The 16,827-nt window shown below is 46.1% G+C and overlaps 1 protein-coding gene across 2 annotated transcripts in view; it reads right to left on the bottom strand.

Annotated features, from left to right (window-relative positions):
* The window catches only part of SPECC1L (sperm antigen with calponin homology and coiled-coil domains 1 like), a 69,395-nt gene extending 62,106 nt beyond the window's left edge, over positions 1-7,289 (bottom strand). The window contains exon 1 of one of the 2 annotated variants that reach the window (XM_066609625.1): positions 7,203-7,289. The gene's annotated coding sequence lies outside the window, so the exon portion shown is untranslated. The remainder of the gene's footprint in view (positions 1-7,202) is intronic. The other variant, XM_066609624.1, reaches the window with a different exon arrangement.
* Between the last annotated feature and the right edge of the window lie 9,538 nt (positions 7,290-16,827).

Here is a 16,827-nt window from a genome sequence, read left to right as displayed (position 1 = left end):
ACATATGCATTTAGGATGCCACTTCAGGAGTCAGGAGGTCTCAAGATGTCTGCTGGTGCTTCATCTGTCTTTTTAAAAGACTGGTTCCCTGCTCCAAAGGGGCTCACATCTTCTTGCTTTTGGGGCATTTGGGGCATTTGGTGGGCCGCTGTGAGATACAGGAAGCTGGACTAGATGGGCCTATGGCCTGATCCAGTGGGGCTGTTCTTATGTTCTTATGTTCTTATGTTGCTTTGAGTGTTGACGAATTTTCTTTTTCTTTCATTCTACTGAAAAGCTGTGGATACACATTCTCCAGCCACTCCTCCTCAAAACAATGCTTCCTTAGCAATGTTGAACTCCTCCAATATCCAAGAGATGCCAGTTACATCTTTATAACTTGGGATGCATGAAAAAGGATCAGTCCGCATTTCAGTCAGATTTACTGGATCCGCATTACAGCTGTGCCTCAGCCATGTAAAAGGTGCCATCTACCAGAAGCACAGCGACCACTGCTATCCAGAGCACAGCACCTCAGCCAGACCCTGGGATACCCCAGAAAACACACCTGTTCTTGACCCTCAGACAACAGGTATACTTGAACCTACAATACGAACAACAAGCTGCTTCTTATTTTTGAGGGGTAGACAAAATAGTTCCCCTAAAATACAAAAAACCAATCTGCCCTGAGCTGGCAGAACACAGTGACCAAAACAGTGGAGGATGGCAGCATCTCAGAAAGCTTAAGAAGGAGATGACTGCCCAGGAGCAGTTCTGGATGCAACAGCAGATTTAGTTGAACCCTCATGAGCCCCCTTTGCAGAACAAAGGAAACTGTCACCAACTCATTCAAGGTGTTAAGAAGTTCATGAGTATTCCCAAGGTCTTTCAGGAAATCTTTGAAGAAAGAGCATAAAACAATGGTTCTCAACCTTTTTAGCATAGGGACCCACCTAAGAAAAAGGTACACTTTCCTGGCTATAATCCTTTGGGGCTATAATGGTGATTGGGTATCCCCTCCCCCAAGTAGCAGGTTGTTTAACCCTTTATGCACATAGCCTAATCTACCCTGTCAGTTTTAGGAACCACCAAAACTTGGGTCATGACTGACTGGTGGGCCACACCTCCACAGTTTAAGCACCACTTATGTCATTAAGCATTCTATATAAAATGATGAGGGGAAAGACCATACAAAACAGACATTAGAAAATTCCTCCAGGACATCTAAAATGCGCAAGATAAGAACTCACAAGTAGTTAGCAACAGGAGAAACATCTGTTTCTTATGGTGCTGTTCAGGAACTGACTTTCATTTAGCTGGTCTTCAAGCTATCATGAAAAGACCAACCTGGATTGGTACTACTATCCAGCCAAGCAGGAACAAAGGCTACCTGCACCTCTCAAAACATGGGGGGGAGGAGCCATAGAAAGAACCTGAACAAGGTGGGGAGTTGGTACCACACTGGTTTCCCAGGCATGATAAAAAGCCCCAGTGCCTATTCAGCAGTTTGTATGGGTCCTAAAATGCAACAGAGGTTGTGTAACACAAAGAATACCAAATGGAAGGGGAGCCTAGAAAAGGGCAGCCTTCCACCACCCAAAAAGGAATTTGACTATGTACCCGGAGATCACAAAAGTCTATATAACACTCCAAGGCTACCACGTTTTTCTTTGTTTCTGCTCTTACCTTTTCAAAAGGAGCCACAGCAGCAGCCAGCAGCCTTTGGTACAATGAGATCTTTTTTGCACCTAGCACACTCAGAAACAAACTCCTCCCATCTTAAGGCTACCACTAATTGATACCGCAACTTGATTCCAAAGTTGCAATCCTACGTATGCTTACAAGGAGTACGTTCCATTCAACAAAGGAGGACTTATTTCTTTGCACTGTAGAAACACGCACTGTAACAAAGATAAGTGTGGACAGGCAGGTCAGGTCATGTGTAAGACCAAGGGACAGTCTGACAGTCTCAATTCCAATGCCCAGGTTTGTTACGTAGTCAACAAACGGAGGTGTACGCTATTATTGATATGAATATCTATATACTATTTTTCACTCTCCAAAAACGTTCATGCAGCAGCTTTACAGAGCAAAATGAAGGGGGCGACGAATCTGGGTCCCTGTTCCAAAGGGACTCACTCACAATCTCAAAATGAGATAAAAGGGAGATAGCAGCAAAGGCTACTAGGAAAGGCTATCTGCTGGCTTGAACAGAGACAGCAGCTCCCCCTCCACTAAATATAGGAGAGCCACCACTTTAAAAAGGTGCCCCCTTTATCCAGTTAGCAATGGATATCTGCATATTGAGCACAATTTCAGATAGACCTGTTCACATATAGCATCTTCCATTCTTGGGCAAAACTCCCCCCGTCTATGACACCCTTCTTTGCCCACCTGTATGTACTTCTGCTGTTTAATTTTTTGTTGCTTTATTATTTATTTATTTAAAATATTTTTATTCTGACTTTCCTATGCCCCGGCCAGTTTACAATTCAGACTAAATATATATAAACAATAATATCACAATAAGAGAACACAACCAATTGGAGGAGGGTAGCTATTTATAACCAAATGTCTGCTACAGAGGGACAGGGGGCAAACAAACGTCACATCACACAAATCAAGATGGAACAAAATCATTTTGAGCCCTTGCCAAAAGATCACAAGGGAGGGGGCAGTTTAGTTGTGGCTCCACTACAGAGAAGGCTTACCCCCCAACAGCCATCCCTCTAGCATGGGATGAAGGTGGCACTCAAAGGAGAGCCAGCTCAGAAGATCTAAGAGAGTGCACCAGAATGTATGGAAGAAGGCAGTTCCTCAGGTAACTGACCCAAACTGTGAAGGGCTTTAAAGGTCAATACCATGTCTTCTTTATATGCCTTCTTCAAAATTTGAGGTAAAGAGGGAGACAACAACCTAACTGGAAGTAAAGCACACACTTGTTTCCTGCCACTCTACTGCAGGTGAACATTATACACCATCATGAGTTTCCTATAATATTTAGAAGTCATTTTGTAAGCAACTAAATAAAACAAAAGGTATGGGGCACAGCTCAAGTCAATCTGGCTGGACCTCAGCAACTAAATCCACACAGCAACTGACCCCGAGAGGCAGGGCAGCAAAACGGTTCTGAACAAGAGTCATCAATCCAAAATTAAGAGACACCCTAATGAGAAACAGAGTTGTCTGAACTTTTGTGAATGCTGCAGGATGAAAAGCAATTCTCCTGCAAGGCAGTTCATCAGAACTTTGTTGTGACTGCAATGTTTGAAGGCAACATGTCCCTGACTGACAGATGACAAGGAGAAACAGGAGGGGGGCAGCCACTGCTTGCAAGACTCTTGGAGCATTTTGTAGGCCACTTTCTCTAGTCTAGTCCAACACAGGATGCTAGCCTAGACCAGGGGTCGGCAACCTTAAACACGCAAAGAGCCATTTGGACCCGTTTTCCAGAAAAAAGGAAACCTTGGGAGCCACAAAACCCTTTTGACTTCTAAAATGAAGATAACACTGCATATATAGTTTGCACTCCCCTCTTATAGGTCCCAGTTATATAATACGCTCCCCTCTTAGAGGTCCCACTAAAAATCAGGTCCAGACCCACAGTTGGAGAACAACTGTTTTAGATTGTGCACAGGTGAACTGCTTGTGAAGGATACTGTCATTCTTTACTGTCATTTACTTCTGTACTTCTGTAAATGCCTTTCCACACAATACTACCTCTGAACAAGACCACTTAGTACTACTTAACACTGTTCACAAAAGTGCTCCTGAACAAACAAGCTAAGAGTTCAAAACTGCATAAAATAAAAGGCATACTAACAGTGATTACTTCACAACCATGAAATATGCTTTGGTGCTACACATACAGTATGTTACACATACAGTATTCAAACATATACAGAATACCATCTGGTGCAGGGGTCTCCAAACCCCTTTCAAGTTTCCAAGTGAAGGAAATGGAGCAGTGAGAGTGTGAGTGAGTGAGGGGGGGGTGCTGAGTGGGGAATTTGAAGGCTGTAATCCTGTGCACACTTTCCTGGGAGCAAGCACAATGGGACTTACTTCTGAGGAGACACACACAGGATTGTGCTCTGAGCTTGGGAGGAGGAGAGAGCAGCTGCATTCAATTGCTTGCTTTTGCCTTGGCTCCCTGGGGTCAGGGCTGCTTGTGGGAAGGGGGGGTCATCAGGGTCATCAGGGTGTTCAATAGGACTTACTTCTGAGGAGAAACACACAGGATTGTGCTCTGAGCTTGGGAGGAGGAGAGAGTAGCAGCATTCCATTGCTTGCTTTTGCCTTGGCTCCCTGGGGTCAGGGCTGCTTGTGGGAAGGGGGGATCATCAGGGTGTTCAATGGGACTTACTTCTGAGGAGACATGCACAGGCTCGGGCTGCGGCTCCGGCAGGAGGGAACGTGCGGCGGCGGGGGCTCGCTCCGCCAGTCGTTCGCGCCCTCTCCAATGGGGCGCAGCTGCAGCCCGTGTGCTTGGGCTGTGGCTCGGAACGTGCGGCGGGGGCTCGCTCTCGGCGGAGGAACGTGCGGCGGCGGGGGCTCGCTCCGCCAGCCGTTCGTGCCCTCTCCTATGGGGCACAGCTGCAGCCCGTATGCTCAGGCTGGTGAGCGGTGGCTGCGTCGTGGGAGGGGCAAGCCCCTCCCCCTGGACGGGTTGGCCCCGCACAGAGCTGCAGCCGAAGGCTCAAAGAGCCGCTTGCGGCTCCAGAATGGCAGGTTGCCGACCCCAGGCCTAGACCGATCTGTAGTTTTGGCAAGGCCTCCTCAGCTCATGATCTTAGCTGAGTCTGACTTCAGCCGTGAACTCGCTGGGTGACCTTCAGTCAGCTACTCTCTCATAGCCTTAGTTCGTCCCCAACAAATGTGAAAGTCATATTACTGGCTTACTTTACAGGGCTGCTGTGCAGATCACCAACATAGGTAAATGTACACAAAGCACTCTGAAGTAGTGCTGTGCAATCTCTATGGAACAATGGTGAAATTCAGTAGGCAACTACACAGCCAAAGAATGCCCCAAGCTCTGTATAGCCTCCAGTTAAAAAGACAGTGTAGCCTTCGATGGGAAAGATGCTTCTCTGCCCCAGGCCCCTGGAAAGCCACTGCCAAATATTTAAGAAACTTATATCCCATTTTTCCTTTGCCAAGGCAAATGCCCACAGCGGCTTACAAGTTTCCATTGGAAAACAATAAAAAGCGGACAAAGTAAGTAAAAAGAGCTGGAGAGGGGTCAGCAGTTCAGACCAATCCAGAGAGTCCTCAGTGAGTTGGGACTAAAGGTCCAGCTTCATATTTATTCATTTTTATTTCTCCCATATTTATACGGATCTTCCTCCAGAAACGAGCAGCTCAGAAAAGAAATATTTCTTTGGTCTGTTCCGGCTCTCCCGGTTACGGAGCTACAGCCTTACTTCAAAGGAATGGTCTTCCATTCCTCCGGAACAACACTGAGGCCACCCTATTTCTAAAAGAAGGAAGTTACATACAGTTGTCCTAGTTTGCCATCCAAGACGGACTCTACCCACCATCAATCTGTCCAACATCCTTTTCTGAAGACATCTAGGCTTTCAAGCACTGACACCACATCCTGTGGCAACTCATCTGTGTAATATTAGTTACACACTGGGAAAAGAAATGTTTTCCACAACTCCCCATAGTAACCCAGAGCCTATCCAGGCCAGATGCCACCACCATCACATCCTGTGGCAAGGAGTTCCACAGATTGGTTACATGCTGGGAAAAGAAATGTTTTATATGACCCACCATAGTTTTATTTTTAAACCCATTTCTGCCCAGCCCACATTTTATCCCTGTAGCTCAGTGGTTCTCAAACAATTAGCACCAGGACCAAATTTTTAGAATGAGAATCTGTTGGGACCCACTAGAAGTGACATCATCAAGCAGAAAATTTTTTAACAATCCTAGGTTGCACTCCTACCCACACTTACCCAGGAGTAAGTCCCATTTACTACCATCATTTAAAGCATATACATAGTAGGCTATTAAAAATACAGGTCTGTAACACTTCCTCAAATGCAGTCACATATTGTGGTAGCATCAAGTCTGATATATTAAAAATAAATATTGAAATGAATGGGGACCCACCTGGAATTGGCTCACGACCCACCTAGTGGGTTCTGGCCCACAGTTTGAGAAACACTGCTGTAGTGTATACATAGGGATGTGCAGTGGGTGGGAAGGCAGGTGAGGCAGACCCTCCCCACTGAAGTCATTTGAAAAGCACTGCGGCCGTGTGAGGTATGGAAGTATTGCACGTGAGGTGTGCAAGGTGTGGTGAGTGGGGAGGTAGATGAGGCAGAGCCTCCACACAGCAGTCCTTTGAAAAGAGCTGCTGCCGTGTGAGGTGTGTAAACACCATGTGTGAGGTGTATAAGATGTGGTGGGTGGAAAGGTACGTGAGGCAGAGACGGAGTTTTTCAAAAAGCACAGGGATGTGCAGTGGGTGGGGAGGCAGGGGAGGCAGAGCCTCCCCATCAGAGAATTTTGAAAAGTGCCACTGCTGTATGAGGTGTGGTGGTTGGGGAGGTGGAACCTCCCTACTGGAGTCCTTTGAGAAGCGTGTGAGGTGTGCAGGGTATGGTGGGTGGGCAGGCAGGTGAGGCTGAGCCTCCCCAATGCAGTCCTTCCAAAAGCTCCGCTGCTGTGTGAGGTGTGCAACTCCCACACATGAGGTGGTGGGTGGGGAGGCCCACCGGAGCCCTTCGAAAAGCAGCAACGCCACTGCTGTGGGAGGTGCTGAAGAACCCTCACCCAGGCACTTCGCTTTCTGAAGGGCTCAGGTGGGGAGACTCAGCCTCACCTGCCTCCACAGCCTCTGCACGACCCTGCAGCATGAGGTAGAAACCTGTTAAATCAGGACAGTGACTGAAGCAGTCCTTCAACGCCGCCCCAAGCAGGGGGGCTGCGTGAGCCTCCCAGGCCAGACTCTGCCTGCCACCAGCACCTCCAGTGGCAAGGAGTTCCACAGGTGAGCCACGTCGGGGAAAGGAGTGTCGTCCACGACCCTCCGCAGCAGCCCTCTCCCGGGCCAGACTGGTACCGCCACCTCCTGAGGCAAGGAGTTCCACAGGTGGAACGACCCGCCCCCCCCCCGCCAGGGCAGCCTGCGAGGGCTGGCCTCCCCTCGCGAGGCGGGACTCCACCAAGCCCGGCTCGGGTCGCCGCGTCCAGTCCCGCCCCCCGAGCCTCACCGGACAGCAGCGCCGCGCTCCCGGCCGAGAGAGACACCTCCGGGCCCGCAACGTCGACGACGACGACAACCGGAGCGAGCGCCCCCTCCGCTCCTCAGCCAGCGCCAGGGGCCATACTGCGCAGGCGCCGAACGTCGCGGCGCGGAACTGCGCAGGCGCCGGATCCGGAGCGCTGGGGGCGGGGCTCTGGAGCGGCTCCGGCAGGGCTCTCGCTCTGCGCATGCGCCGCCCCGCTGCCCTCCCTCCGAGGACAGAAAAAGCGGGAAACGGGAGGCGCCGCCTCAGGCTGAGGGGAGATGGGCTGTGCTGGGGACTGCAGTCCGTGCTTCCCTGGGAGTAAGCCCCATTAACTCCTAGGGCTTACTTCTGAGTAGACATGCAGAGGATGGGGCCTGAGGCTCCCATCCCCTCCACACTTCCCTGGGATGTTATTATATTATTATGTTAATATTATTATTATTGACTCTAATGGACGGATACCGCTGACCGACCCAGGAATTAAGTCAGATAGAGGTTAAAAGAGAAGATGTTTCAGACCTCATTGATAAATTAAAGATCAATAAGTCACCGGGCCCTGATGACATCCACCCAAGGGTTATTAAGGAATTGAAGAATGAAGTTGCAGACCTCTTGACTAAGGTATGCAACTTGTCCCTCAAAACGGCCACGGTGCCAGAAGATTGGAGGATAGCAAATGTCACGCCTATTTTTAAAAAGGGAAAGAGGGGGGACCCGGGAAACTATAGGCCGGTCAGCCTAACATCCATACCGGGTAAGATGGTGGAATGCCTCATCAAAGATAGGATCTCAAAACACAGAGATGAACAGGCCTTGCTGAGGGAGAGTCAGCATGGCTTCTGTAAGGGTAAGTCTTGCCTCACGAACCTTATAGAATTCTTTGAAAAGGTCAACAGGCATGTGGATGCGGGAGAACCCGTGGACATTATATATCTGGACTTTCAGAAGGCGTTTGACATGGTCCCTCACCAAAGGCTACTGAAAAAACTCCACAGTCAGGGAATTAGAGGACAGGTCCTCTCGTGGATTGAGAACTGGTTGGAGGCCAGGAAGCAGAGAGTGGGTGTCAATGGGCAATTTTCACAATGGAGAGAGGTGAAAAGCGGTGTGCCTCAAGGATCTGTCCTGGGACCGGAGCTTTTCAACCTCTTCATAAATGACCTGGAGACAGGGTTGAGCAGTGAAGTGGCTAAGTTTGCAGACGACACCAAACTTTTCCGAGTGGTAAAGACCAGAAGTGATTGTGAGGAGCTCCAGAAGGATCTCTCCAGACTGGCAGAATGGGCAGCAAAATGGCAGATGCGCTTCAATGTCAGTAAGTGTAAAGTCATGCACATTGGGGCAAAAAATCACAACTTCACATATAGGCTGATGGGTTCTGAGCTGTCTGTGATAGATCAGGAGAGAGATCTTGGGGTGGTGGTGGACAGGTCGATGAAAGTGTCGACCCAATGTGCGGCGGCAGTGAAGAAGGCCAATTCTATGCTTGGGATCATTAGAAAAGGTATTGAGAACAAAACGGCTAATATAATGCCGTTGTACAAATCTATGGTAAGGGCACACCTGGAGTATTGCGTCCAGTTCTGGTCGCCAGATCTCAAAAAAGACATAGTGGAAATGGAAAAGGTGCAAAAGAGAGCGACTAAGATGATTGCTGGGCTGGGGCACCTTCCTTATGAGGAAAGGCTACGGCGTTTGGGCCTCTTCAGCCTAGAAAAGAGACGCCTGAGGGGGGACGAGATTGAGACATACAAAATTATGCAAGGGATGAACAGAGTGGATAGGGAGATGCTCTTTACACTCTCAAATAATACCAGAACCAGGGGACATCCACTAAAATTGAGTGCTGGGAGGGTTAGGACAGACAAAAGAAAATATTTCTTTACTCAGTGTGTGGTCGGTCTGTGGAACTTCTTGCTGCAGGATTTGGTGACATCTGGCCTGGATGCCTTTAAAGGGATTGGACAAGTTTCTGGATAAAACTTGGATAAGGTTACACCAGGGGTGTGTGGTGGGGGGCAGGTGAGGCAGAGCCTCCCCACCAGAGTCCTTCAAAAAGTGCTGCCCCTCTGTGTGAGGCACCCAAGTAGCCACAACCCATGTGGGTTGTGGGTGTTTCACACAGCAGGGTGGTGCTTTTCTGCCTCACCTGCCCCCCCCCACCACACATCCCTGGTGTAACCCTAAACATATTTACTCAGGAGTGAGTCCCACTGCACTTCATGAGACTTAGGACACAATCCTAACCCACTTTCCAGCACTGGCATAGCTGTGCCAGTGGGGCATGTGCTGCATCCTGCAGTTGGGTGGCACTCGTGGTGGCCTCCTCAATGTTGTTCCCTTATGTCAGTGCTAGAAAATGGGTTAGGATTGCAGCCTTAGAGCCCAATCCTATGCATGTCTACTCAGAATCAAGTCCCATTAGAGTCAATGAGGCTTAGGTAAGGGTGGATAAGGATTGCAGCCTTTCTCCTGAGGGGGCACACACAGGATTGTGCCACAAATTCATTCATTTCAATGTTAAAATTAAAACTAGCTCTTAATCTTAAAATGATTTTGATTTGCCAAAATGTTGAAATTGCACAACAAACAACACCAGAACCAGGCGGATGTCCATTCAGATTAACTGGCAGGAGAGTTAGAGAGGAAAGGAAGAAATGTATCATCACCCAGCATGTAATTACCGGTATGGGTTAACTCATGGGGTTAATCTTTGGAACTCCTTGCCACAGGGTGTGGGGGTGGCACCTGCCCTAGATGCTTTGAAAAGTAGATTGAATACAAAGTAGTTTGGATACAAAGTAGATTGGATTGATTGAGGAAAATTTCATCCCAGGTTACAAGCCATGATGACCAGGGTGCAGCCTGAATTTTAGAGGGAGCCTGTCTCTGAATGCCAAATCAAGAGAGTGGCAACAGGGTGCAGGGATCTTGTTCTCTTGTGTGCTCCCTGAGGCATCCAATGAGCCACTGTGAGATGCAGGAAACTGGATTGGGTTGGCCCTGGCTGAGCCTGATTCTGCAGGGTTCTTCTGATGTCCTTATGGAATAATCTATTGACTTTATCCATTTCCTCTCACCCATCTTCTTTCAGTACACCCAAGATCAGGGATGCCCAAACCCTGGTCTGGGGGCTACTTGTGGCCCTCAGGGGCTCCCAATCCAGCCCGTGGAGAGTCCCTAGTCTCCAATGAGCCTCTGGAGACTTGCTGGAGCCCGTGCTGGCCCAACGCAACTGCTCTCAGCATGAGGATGACTGTTCAGCCTCTCACCTGAGCTGTGGAATGAGGGCTCCCTCCACTACTTGCTGTTTCACATCTGCAGTGCAGCGGTGGCAGCGAAGGAAAGGCTGGCCTTGCTTTGTGCAAGAACTTTTATAGGCCTTGAGCTATTGTAAGACCTTCATTCATTCATATTTGTTCTCTCTCTAATAAACTTATTTATGTAAATTTATTCAAATTTTAAATGTAAATTAATTCTTTTTTCCTGACCCCGACACAGTGTCAGAGAGATGATGTGGCCCTCCTGCCAAAAAGCTTGGACACCCCTGCCCAAGATGAATGAACTTTCAGTGTTTCCGAAAGGAGCCAGCTTCCCACCCCAATGCCCCACTACAAAACAGGTGAGCTTTCTGCTTTGTTCCAATCATATTGCAGTCATAGTGTACTGCAGCAACAATGCATAAAAAGCCCAATTGGCAGTAGAGGGTAGCATGGTCACAATACCATTTTGGGATGCCAGATCCCAACAGCTACAGCTTATTAACGAACTGAGAGGACGTTGATAGATGGTGTGGAGCAGTGTTTCTCAAACTGTTAATCAGGACCCACTAGGTGGGTTGTGAGCCAATTTCAGGTGGGTTCCCATTCATTTCAATGTGTATTTTATTTTTAATGTATTGGACTTGATGCTCACATGGTATGTGACTGCGTTTGGGGAAATGTTACAGATCTGTATTTTTAAAAGGTTACTATGCTTTTAATAATGATAGTCAATGGGGCATACTCCTGGGTAAGTGTGGATAGGATTGCGGCCTTTGTAATATTTGGGGAAATGTTTTAAAACAGATCAGCGACTGCTTGAGGGCCCAGTCCTATCCAACTTTCCAGCACTGGTGCAGCTGCAATGCAGCCCCTAAGTAAGGGAACAAATGTTCCCATACCTTGAGGAGGCCTCTGTGATTGCCTCCCCACAACAGGATGCAGTGCACGTTCCATTGGCATGGCTGCACTAACACTGGAAAATGGAATAGGATTGGGCCCTGGGACAGTTAGGAGCGTTCTTTACTTGATTAACAGCCCAATCCTATCCACACTTTCCTGGGAGTAAGCCCAATTGACTCTAATAGAACTTACTTTTGAGTAGACATGCATAGAATTGGGCTGTTAATTTTGTCGTATGGGGGGTGCTAAAAATTTTCCTACTTGATGATGTCACTTCTGGCCATGACATCACTTCCAGTGAGTCCCAACAGATTGTCATTCTAAAAAGTGAGTCCTATTGAGAAAAAAGTTTGAGAACCACTGGTATGGAAGGTCTCTTGAGCATGCTGCTGCTATTTAAATTTTCATGAAGGAGGGATCACTGCTTGTGTTAGGTGCCTTCATCCCCCATACAAGTAAGCAGGTTTTATCCTTGATATTATTGCAGGAACTTGCAATATGTCTACTTCTAGTCACCATGGGGCAAAAATATACAAAGTCCCATGCAAAGTTCTGCATCTTAAAATTGTCAGTTCATTTAGAAACAGCTGTCTGCCTCCAGTCCCAGATATCTACTTTCACCTGAGGGGAATAAGCACTGCTTTAAGGAAAGGACTCTTTTGTGAAACTGGAAGGGAATTGGCCATTTGTCTTTTTATATCAAGCCTCCCAATATGTCAAACCACTACCATACATCTGTGCAAACAAGCAAGCTGGTAAGCTTTCTTATGAGCCAGCAATGTTGTGGACAGAGATCAGGCTGGTCTCCCCTAAGGTCAGTGTTTACATCTGCCCATAAAAATAATGACTTTGGGAAGCAAGCAGGACTTTGAAAGGCACCTGCCTCCTTGTGCCTCACAATTTGGATATGCTTCAGGAAGATGGCTTAGAAAGTGTTTCCTGCTTATGTGCCCAAACCACCCACAAGCTCCAGTGGCATTTATCAGTTCCTGAACCAGATGGAGGTTGGTGGTGATCTTGGCTCATCACAGAATGTTATGAGCTTGCATCATTGGCTGTTTTTATTTCGGATACAGTATGAGGATTGCCTTTCAATGATATGGTCCATTAAAGGAGAGATGATGAGCTATCGGCCAGGTTATCTGACCTGTTCTTTCACTGCTGCTTCAGGTGTCCTCCAAACATGTGCCAACAGTTGTATTTTGTATGGATGCTCAACCCAGGACATGTAAAGATCAGTACACGAATATGTAGCCTGCACTGGCTGACCCACAATGTAAATTCCCAGTGCCTCATTTCAAAAAGTATCTTGTACTGCAGGAAGATTAAATTGGGCTCTGAGGTAGAGGTAGTCTTAGATAATCTAAGAGCACTTACCGCCATTCAAATTTAACAGTCATACAACGCCTTCTATGCAAACAGAACAATAGGCTGTCAGCAGTTGAGTTCCAGTGGATTGTGACTCTAAAGTAGTAGAAATTGCAGGGGATTCCAAAATCTGTTTTTCTTTGTTGTGTGAAGCTCCATCTTTAAAACAGCAAACAATTGCTGTGGCCAGAACTGCATAAATATTTGCTGTGTCTTTAAATGGTTGTGGACCAACAGCAGGGACTCATCCCAACAGACCAATCAGGTCTCTCCAATGTGTACACAGCTGTCACAAATACTGTCCACATCTGCTTGCTCTGGGGAGCACCAGTTTGCCAGCAGGATTCCTGTCTACCACATAAGCAAGAGTGAAAAATTTTTGCTGCGTGACTCTTGCAGTCCCAGCACAGTAGGATCTGTGTGGTGGCTCGGGATACAGAACCCCTTTTATTTTATTTTTCTGCGGGTTTCTTTAAAAGAAAAAAGCAGGGTACAAATATGAAAAAAGTGAAACTCCATCTTGAGGAGAAATTCTGGAAAGACAAAATATTCTGTACATGTAGTCCCTTCCTTCATATGTATTTTGTATCTCCCTGTTTTTTTTGGGTGGGGGGTGCAAAGGAGGGCCAGTACAGTACTCACATTCCTCTCTAACTAATACAAATGCAAACTGCAACTTCTTGTACAATGTAACACAGTTGTAAAATGCAACTAATATAAATGTAGCCCCCCCATCTAAGGTCCATTTTGTACATTAAAGGTAAAGGTTCCCCCCCCCCCCCAGTTAAGCCTAGTCCAACTCCAGGGGCGGTAATCATCTTCGTTTCTGAGCTGAAGAGCCGGTGTTGTCTGTAGACAGTTTCCATGACAAAACGCCTAAGCTTTGGTACCTATTTATCTTCTCACATTTTTACATGCTTTCCAACTGCTAGATTGGCAGGAGCTGGGACAAGCAACAGGAGCTCACCCCTCCACGCAGATTTGAACTTCCCACCTTGCAGTCAACAGGCTCGTCAACTCAGCGGTTTAGCTGAGCTGAGCTACCACATCCTTAATACTTGTTCATTAAACAGAAAAGCAGTTGCCACAGAGTGTACATTCACTAAGGAGTGAATTATGATCTATTTTATAGACGAATTGTTTATGGAAATAAATAGCTCTATACTTCTTTCATCCACCACAGAAAGTTGCTCACAATTTTGAATGTTTCAGCTTAGGTTACAGAACTCCAGAACTTAACCTGTACTTAAATAGGGGACTATTGTAGTAAATTCTGGTGAACTGTAATCCCACAAGAAGCAGTCCTTCGTGGTGAAGAAATTGCATTCTGCACATGTTTAGAGCAGTCCCTTCTTTACACAACACCTACAATTTCTGGGATTCAAGACCACACTTTGGAGTCAATTATAAGCCGTGTCTCCACCAGAACATGTTTGATATTTTCTAGGTACAGCTTATTAATAAAACCAGCCAAGTCCATTAAATACAGATGCAGAAGAAATTTATTTAACGTTGTGTACAAACAAGGGCTACAAATGCCTTGGATTTCTTTGCTTCCAAATACAGAATTTTCAATCCCTTTTAAAATTTCCATCAAGTAAAAACAAAAAAAGACAATTCTTTTCACAATTCCTCTGTTGCCGCTTCTTTTTAGACCTGTTCCTGACAGACAAAAGCAATGGAAAACATAAACAGTTTTCTCCTGCAGTTCCAAGTGCTCAGCACCTCTTTAGAATTCCTCCGCTGCTTTTCTGAATCAGAGCATCATGGGGTATTGTGGCAAGAACGACAAAACAAATCATGGCAGCATTTTCAACAGTATCAACAAATATTAGCTTTGTGGTGGAAAACCAAGATGATCCACCAACAGTGAACCAACACTCCCCTCCCCACTGCTGAAGATGCCAGCACTAACTAGATAATTTAATTGCATTTATATTTAAATAAATAGTTTATTCATCTGCTTTCCTCTGAATTCAACATGGATTATAAATGCTCACAACAATAGAAAGAAAAGTTACGAAGGTTACGTAGGCAAGAGAAGTCTTTCTCACTTAAAAATGCAAACCTACAGAACAAGGAGGCATAGTTGATAGTGAACCTACTCAGCAACTCACCTTAGTTCACCTTGACAACTTCAGCTGTACTATGCAATAACTCATTTTCATTCTGTTTTTACTGTTTTGTATGCATTTCATCTACAGGTGTGTGCTGCTTTACAACCGCCCACTTAACCACAAACTGCATATATGACGGTGGTCAAAGCACAACAAAGATGCTCTTTAATGAGGTAATCATGTCTCCCATAGCCTGCAGCAGTGTGTCTGTTCACACAACAAAGAGGCTCTTAATGCAAAGAAGAGGCAAGCTATCTCTACTTGTGCCTGTTCAGCCTGCTAGTATCTGGCAAAGAGAGTCTGACTGAATGTTCACTTAATGACCTAATTGCGTAACAACAGGGACTGGAGAATGTATTCCCGTCATTAAGTGTTGCACACCTGTATATGGAATCACGCCTGCGTTGATATTGCTGAATGATGCATTGCCAAGTGAAACACATTATTGAGGGCCTAGCTTTTGTGAAGATCCAAGGTAATCGCTAAATGTATAGTAACCTCAGATCTTATTTTAGTATATAAAGCACTTTGTGAACTGCTTTCTGCTGCAAAGTGGTATACAACTATTTTGAGTAAATGTTAATAGTTTACAATTCAGTGGATCTCAAACTGTTTAGCATTGGGGGAACCCACTAAAAAAATTTCATTTTACTAGCCGCTCAAGTCTCTGTGGCTCTAAAGGTGATTGGGCAACAGTGCTCCCCCAAGTAGCAGTTTGTTTAACCCTTGATGAACAGAGCCTAATTTACCCTGTCAGTTTTGTGAACCACCAAACATTGGGTGCTGACCAGCTGCTGGGCCACAGACCCACAGTCTGAGAACCAATGGCTTACATGGTTCAGAAGCCCAACAGTATTTAGGAAGCTTAATTTTTTCCATCTCAGGGTAAGTATGTGTGTAAAATAGCAGGAACACTGGGTATGAATCAGACAAGTGAAGCACTTTTAAGTTCTATTAATTTCAGTGGGAGAGAATAAATTTCCAGAGCAGCTGCAGAAGATCTCAAATGCAATCACTGGCAGCATCTCTAAGAAAGCAGTGACGGGGGTCCTCCCTGCCTGAAATCCTGGAGAGCTGCTGCTGGCCTGTGCTGATGGCACTGAGCTAGATGTATTGGGGGTCTCACTCTATATAAGGCTGTTTCCTGTGCTTAACTCTCCAGGTGTAATCTGTCAGGTTTAAAAGAGCAACCTTTGGCTGGATCATGCTGCTTTTGCTATTTCATGTATGTAGTGAAGCTGTGTCAAATAAGGGATCCCTCGCTAAAACTTGGGAATTCTCTGGTGTTCATACACAGAAGCTCTGCTGAAGTAGGATCAAATTATGCAGGATCAAACTATGTTTTCCAGGCTCTTCAAACAAAAAAATAAGAAACCCTCCCTTCAGCTGTGAGTCTTGAGTCAACAGAAGGAAAGATCATCCAGTCAGAAACCCTTAGCTGCTATCATCCTTTCCACACAGTAACTTACAATCATATCTAATAATTTCCTAAATTCATTATAGCTTACTCTGACTGTAATACCATTTCTGGACACAACTCAAGGCAAGAAGTTCCTATGCTACTCATGTGATAACTGCAGCTACAGCTTGATCAGTTATCTCATGATCATGCAGCACGCATCCTTACCTTATTATCATGGAAAGCAACAGAAGGGCTCTTTCCCCCATCATGATCCAAATATGACATCCGTTTGTCAAAATATGTGAATTTGCCTACATACATATAAATTACAAGTACAGAAGTCTTCTGTGTCCTCCAAGAATGAAAGTGCTGACTTGCACAGAAGATTATCAAAGAGGAGTTATCAGCAAGCTTCCTCTCAAAAGCATTTCTTCATCATTGACTAACAAAGTTGATCACTTGGATCTGTGCTGCCTGCAGGTCACACTGATCGTACTATTCCCGCCATAATCCATAATATGATTCTATAGGAAAATCATAATCCATAAAGTGGTTTC

This window comes from Tiliqua scincoides, chromosome 14 (genome assembly GCF_035046505.1).
Source record: "Tiliqua scincoides isolate rTilSci1 chromosome 14, rTilSci1.hap2, whole genome shotgun sequence".
NCBI classification, from domain to species: Eukaryota; Metazoa; Chordata; class Lepidosauria; order Squamata; family Scincidae; genus Tiliqua; species Tiliqua scincoides.
The sequence above is the reverse complement of the archived record's forward strand: the minus strand, read 5'-3'. Positions and strand labels throughout refer to the sequence as shown.